This window comes from Macaca thibetana, chromosome 9 (genome assembly GCF_024542745.1).
Source record: "Macaca thibetana thibetana isolate TM-01 chromosome 9, ASM2454274v1, whole genome shotgun sequence".
NCBI lineage: Eukaryota > Metazoa > Chordata > Mammalia > Primates > Cercopithecidae > Macaca > Macaca thibetana.
This window is the reverse complement of record NC_065586.1, coordinates 39,224,467-39,230,983: the sequence shown is the minus strand read 5'-3', so window position 1 is coordinate 39,230,983 and position 6,517 is coordinate 39,224,467.

Here is a 6,517-nt window from a genome sequence, read left to right as displayed (position 1 = left end):
CTATCCATGAGCATGGTATGTTCTTCCATTTGTTTGTGTCCTCTTTTATTTCACTGAGCAGTGGTTTGTAGTTCTCCTTGAAGAGGTCCTTTACATCCCTTGTAAGTTGGATTCCTAGGTATTCTATTCTCTTTGAAGCAATTGTGAATGGAAGTTCATTCCTGATTTGGCTCTCTGTTTGTCTCTTACTGGTGTATAAGAATGCTTGTGATTTTTGCACATTAATTTTGTATCCTGAGACTTTGCTGAAGTTGCTTATCAGCTTAAGGAGATTTTGGGCTGAGACAATGGGGTTTTCTAAATATACAATCATGTCATCTGCAAACAGGGACAGTTTGACTTCTTCTTTTCCTAACTGAATACCCTTGATTTCTTTCTCTTGCCTACTTGCCCTAGCCAGAACTTCCAACACTATGTTGACTAGGAGTGGTGAGAGAGGGCATCCCTGTCTTGTGCCAGTTTTCAAAGGGAATTTTTCCAGTTTTTGCCCATTCAGTATGATATTGGCTGTGGGTTTGTCATAAATAGCTGTTATTATTTTGAGGTACGTTCCATCAATACCGAATTTATTGAGCGTTTTTAGCATGAAGGGCTGTTGAATTTTGTCAAAAGCCTTTTCTGCATCTATTGAGATAATCATGTGGTTCTTGTCTTTGGTTCTGTTTATATGCTGGATTATGTTTATTGATTTGCGAATGTTGAACCAGCCTTGCATCCCAGGGATGAAGCCCACTTGATCATGGTGGATAAGCTTTTTGATGTGTTGCTGAATCCGGTTTGCCAGTATTTTATTGAGGATTTTTGCATCGATGTTCATCAGGGCTATTGGTCTAAAATTCTCTTTTTTTGTTGTGTCTCTGCCAGGCTTTGGTATCAGGATGATGTTGGCCTCATAAAATGGGTTAGGGAGGATTCCCTCTTTTTCTATTGATTGGAATAGTTTCAGAAGGAATGGTACCAACTCCTCCTTGTACCTCTGGTAGAATTCAGCTGTGAATCCATCTGGTCCTGGACTTTTTTTGGTTGGTAGGCTATTAATTATTGCCTCAATTTCAGAGCCTGCTATTGGTCTATTCAGGGATTCAACATCTTCCTGGTTTAGTCTTGGAAGAGTGTAAGTGTCCAGGAAATTATCCATTTCTTCTAGATTTTCCAGTTTATTTGCGTAGAGGTGTTTATAGTATTCTCTGATGGTAGTTTGTATTTCTGTGGGGTCGGTGGCGATATCCCCTTTATCATTTTTAATTGCATCGATTTGATTCTTCTCTCTTTTCTTCTTTATTAGTCTTGCTAGTGGTCTGTCAATTTTGTTGATCTTTTCAAAAAACCAACTCCTGGATTCATTGATTTTTTGGAGAGTTTTTTGTGTCTCTATCTCCTTCAGTTCTGCTCTGATCTTAGTTATTTCTAGCCTTCTGCTAGCTTTCGAATGTCTTTGCTCTTGCTTCTCTAGTTCTTGTAATTGTGATGTTAGAGTGTCAATTTTAGATCTTTCCTGCTTTCTCTTGTGGGCATTTAGTGCTATAAATTTCCCTCTACACACTGCTTTAAATGTGTCCCAGAGATTCTGGTATGTTGTATCTTTGTTCTCATTGGTTTCAAAGAACATCTTTATTTCTGCCTTCATTTCGTTATGTACCCAGTAGTCATTCAGGAGCAGGTTGTTCAGTTTCCATGTAGTTGAGCGGTTTTGATTGAGTTTCTTAGTCCTGAGTTCTAGTTTGATTGCACTGTGGTCTGAGAGACAGTTTGTTATAATTTCTGTTCTTGTACATTTGCTGAGGAGTGCTTTACTTCCAATTATGTGGTCGATTTTTGAGTAAGTACGATGTGGTGCTGAGAAGAATGTATATTCTGTTGATTTGGGGTGGAGAGTTCTATAGATGTCTATTAGGTCTGTTTGCTGCAGAGATGAGTTCAATTCCTGGATATCCTTGTTAACTTTCTGTCTCGTTGATCTGTCTAATGTTGACAGTGGAGTGTTGAAGTCTCCCATTATTATTGTATGGGAGTCTAAGTCTCTTTGTAAGTCTCTAAGGACTTGCTTGATGAATCTGGGTGCTCCTGTGTTGGGTGCATATATATTTAGGATAGTTAGCTCTTCCTGTTGAATTGATCCCTTTACCATTATGTAATGGCCTTCTTTGTCTCTTTTGATCTTTGATGGTTTAAAGTCTGTTTTATCAGAGACTAGTATTGCAACCCCTGCTTTTTTTTGTTTTCCATTTGCTTGCTATATCTTCCTCCATCCCTTTATTTTGAGCCTATGTATGTCTCTGCGTGTGAGATGGGTCTCCTGAATACAGCAGACTGATGGGTCTTGACTCTTTATCCAGTTTGCCAGTCTGTGTCTTTTAATTGGAGCATTTAGTCCATTTACATATAAGGTTAAGATTGTTATGTGTGAACTTGATCCTGCCATTATGATATTAACTGGTTATTTTGCTCGTTAGTTGATGCAGTTTCTTCCTAGCCTCGATGGTCTTTACATTTTGGCATGTTTTTGCAATGGCTGGTACCGGTTGTTCCTTTCCATGTTTAGTGCTTCCTTCAGGGTCTCTTGTAAGGCAGGCCTAGTGGTGACAAAATCTCTAAGCATTTGTTTATCTGTAAAGGATTTTATTTCTCCTTCACTTATGAAATTTAGTTTGGCTGGATATGAAATTCTGGGTTGAAAATTCTTTTCTTTAAGAATGTTGAATATTGGCCCCCACTCTCTTCTGGCTTGGAGAGTTTCTGCCGAGAGATCTGCTGTTAGTCTGATGGGCTTCCCTTTGTGGGTAACCTGACCTTTCTCTCTGGCTGCCCTTAAGATTTTTTCCTTCATTTCAACTTTGGTGAATCTGGCAATTATGTGTCTTGGAGTTGCTCTTCTCGAGGAGTATCTTTGTGGCATTCTCTGTATTTCCTGGATTTGAATGTTGGCCTGCCCTACTAGGTTGGGGAAGTTCTCCTGGATGATATCCTGAAGAGTGTTTTCCAACTTGGTTCCATTTTCCCCCTCACTTTCAGGCACCCCAATCAGACGTAGATTTGGTCTTTTTACATAATCCCATACTTCTTGCAGGCTTTGTTCATTTCTTTTTCTTCTTTTTTCTTTTGGTTTCTCTTCTCGCTTCATTTCATTCATTTGAACCCCAATCGCAGATACTCTTTCTTCCAGTTGATCGAGTTGGTTACTGAAGCTTGTGCATTTGTCACGTATTTCTCGTGTCATGGTTTTCATCTCTTTCATTTCGTTTATGACCTTCTCTGCATTAATTATTCTAGCCATCAATTCTTCCACTTTTTTTTCAAGATTTTTAGTTTCTTTGCGCTGGGTACGTAATTCCTCCTTTAGCTCTGAGAAATTTGATGGACTGAAGCCTTCTTCTCTCATCTCGTCAAAGTCATTCTCCGTCCAGCTTTGATCCATTGCTGGCGATGAGCTGCACTCCTTTGCCGGGGGAGATGCGCTCTTATTTTTGGAATTTCCAGCTTTTCTGCCCTGCTTTTTCCCCATCTTTGTGGTTTTATCTGCCTCTGGTCTTTGATGATGGTGATGTACTGATGGGGTTTTGGTGTAGGTGTCCTTCCTGTTTGATAGTTTTCCTTCTAACAGTCAGGACCCTCAGCTGTAGGTCTGTTGGAGATTGCTTGAGGTCCACTCCAGACCCTGTTTGCCTGGGTATCAGCAGCAGAGCCTGAGAAGATAGAATATTTCTGAACAGCGAGTGTACCTGTCTGATTCTTGCTTTGGAAGCTTCCTCTCAGGGGCGTACTCCACCCTGTGAGGTGTGGGGTGTCAGACTGCCCCTAGTGGGGGATGTCTCCCAGTTAGGCTACTCAGGGGTCAGGGACCCACTTGAGCAGGGAGTCTGTCCCTTCTCAGATCTCAAACTCCGTGTTGGGAGATCCATTGCTCTCTTCAAAGCTGTCAGACAGAGTCGTTTGCGTCTGCAGAGGTTTCGGCTGTGTTTGTTATTGCCCTGTCCCCAGAGGTGGAGTCTACAGAGACAGGCAGGTTTCCTTGAGCTGCTGTGAGCTCCACCCAGTTCGAGCTTCCCAGCAGCTTTGTTTACCTACTTAAGCCTCAGCAATGGCGGGCGCCCCTCCCCCAGCCACGCTGCTGCCTTGCCGGTAGATCACAGACTGCTGTGCTAGCAATGAGGGAGGCTCCGTGGGTGTGGGACCCTCCTGGCCAGGTGTGGGATATGATCTCCTGGTGTGCCTGTTTGCTTAAAGCGCAGTATTGGGGTGGGAGTTACCCGATTTTTTCCAGGTGTTGTGTGTCTCAGTTCCCCTGGCTAGGAAAAGGGATTCCCTTCCCCCTTGCGCTTCCCAGGTGAGGCAATGCCTCGCCCTGCTTCAGCTCTCGCTGGTCGGGCTGCAGCAGCTGACCAGCACCGATCGTCCAGCACTCCCCAGTGAGATGAACCCAGTACCTCAGTTGAAAATGCAGAAATCACCGGTCTTCTGTGTCGCTCGCGCTGGGAGTTGGAGACTGGAGCTGTTCCTATTCGGCCATCTTGCTCCGCCCCCCCCTTTTTTTTTTTTTTGAGACGAAGTCTCACTCTTGTCCCCCAGGCTGGAGTGCAATGGCATATTCTCAGCTCAAGCAACCTCTGCCTCCGGGTTCAAGCGATTCTCCTGCCTCAGCCTTCTGAGTAGCTGGGATTACAGGCACCTGCCACGATGCCCAGCTAATTTCTATATTTTTAGTAGAGACAGGGTTTCACCATGTTGGCCAGGCTGGTCTTGAACTCCTGACCTTAGGTGATCCACCCACCTCAGCCTCCCAATAATTTTTTGTATTTTAGTAGATACTAGGTTTCACCATGTTTCCCAGGGTGGTCTCGAACTTCTGCGCTCAGGCGATCTGCTGGCCTGGGCCTCCCAAAGTGCTGGGATTACAGGTGTGAGCCACTGCGCCCAGCCACAATATTATTTTTATCATAGGTACTAATACATATTGAGTTTTAGCTAATTCTAATTGCTTATTAATATCAATAAAAATGTGCAGATCATCTTGTTATTGAAGCTCTATGGATCTGTGAGCTCAGGGGAGATGCCTCCGTGTGCAGTGGGAAGCCTCAGGTGCAGCATGCCTGGCATCTCCTGCTCAAGATAAGAGCACAGGCAGGGAGCTTGCTGGGCATGTTTGCAGGAAGGAGACTAGACTGAGGCATGAGAAACAGTCTGTCACCAACACCCACCAGTGCTTTCACGCCTGAGTCAGACCAGAGCTTTTCAGATGTTACTGTGTGCATGTCATCTGAGATCGTGTAAAGTGTGAATTCTGATTCCGAGGGTCTGGAATAGGACCTGGCTTTGCATTTCTAAAGGGTCCTTTCCCCCAAACTTTCCCATACATATTTTAATATCCTCAAATTCATAAGAATAGTGGAAAACAAGAAGGAAACCCATAAGCAGACAGAAACCAAAGAGTAATCTCTTGCAGAGAGAACTAAAGACTTTTGACTTAAACATTTCCTGGTCCAGGGCCAGGAACCGTGGCTCACGCCTATAATACCAGTACTCTGGGAGGCCGAGGCGGCTGGATAACCTGAGGTTAGGAGTTTGAGACCAGCCTGACCAACAAGGTGAAACCCCGTCTCTACCAAAAATACAAAAATTAGCCACCTGTGGTGGTAGGCACCTGTAGTCCCAGCTACTCAGGAGGCTGAGACAGGAGAATTGCTTGAACCCGGGAGGCGGAGATTGCAGTGAGCTGAGATCATGCCATTGCACTCTAGCCTGGGAGACAGAGCAAGACTCCATCTCTAAATAAATAAATAAAATAAAAACATTGCCAGTCCAGGCAGGAAGATGGCTAGAGAGGACAGTTGAGATGCTGACAGAGGTGTCACTTTAAGAAACAAACCAGAAATGAAAGTAAACACACCCCAAACCCTGACCTCCCCTTTGACTCCTGTTCAATGTCCCCACTGGCGCCTCCTCCAGTCTTTGATAAAGTGTGGAACATCCTTGCCCTCTCCCATTCCTCATCTCTGATTCACAATTTCCTGTCTTGATTCTCCAGTCTCTCTTTCTTTCCTACCATCTCCTTCTCCCCTGTGACCTCCTCACTAAGTCAGCAAGTTCTCTATGTCCAAAAAGCCACGGGAAGTTTTTCAGATCTTGGAAGTTGTCACTTGCATCCCCTTACTTTAGTGAATCTCTCTAACCCCTCACTTCAGAAAAAGCCCCAAGGCTTCTGATTCTCCAGTACTTTCTCCTTCCACTCCCGGGGTTCTCCTCACTTGACAGAGAATTCAGTGGATCTATCAATCCGGTGAATGTGTCCTCCCCAGCACTCACCAGACTGCTCGCTATGTGCTGATCTCTCGAGCAATCAAGTGGGGAGAGAGAAACCTGGCTTCATGAGTACCCTGGGAAGTGGATTCAGGGCTGAATCGCCCCTGCTTGTAGATAATGTATGCTTATTTCAGGTGCGATTTGTATATGAGATAACCCTTCCCTTAAGAACTCTTTATAAAGTGAGAATTGTGCACCCTGTTCCCACTGAGGAGGCCTA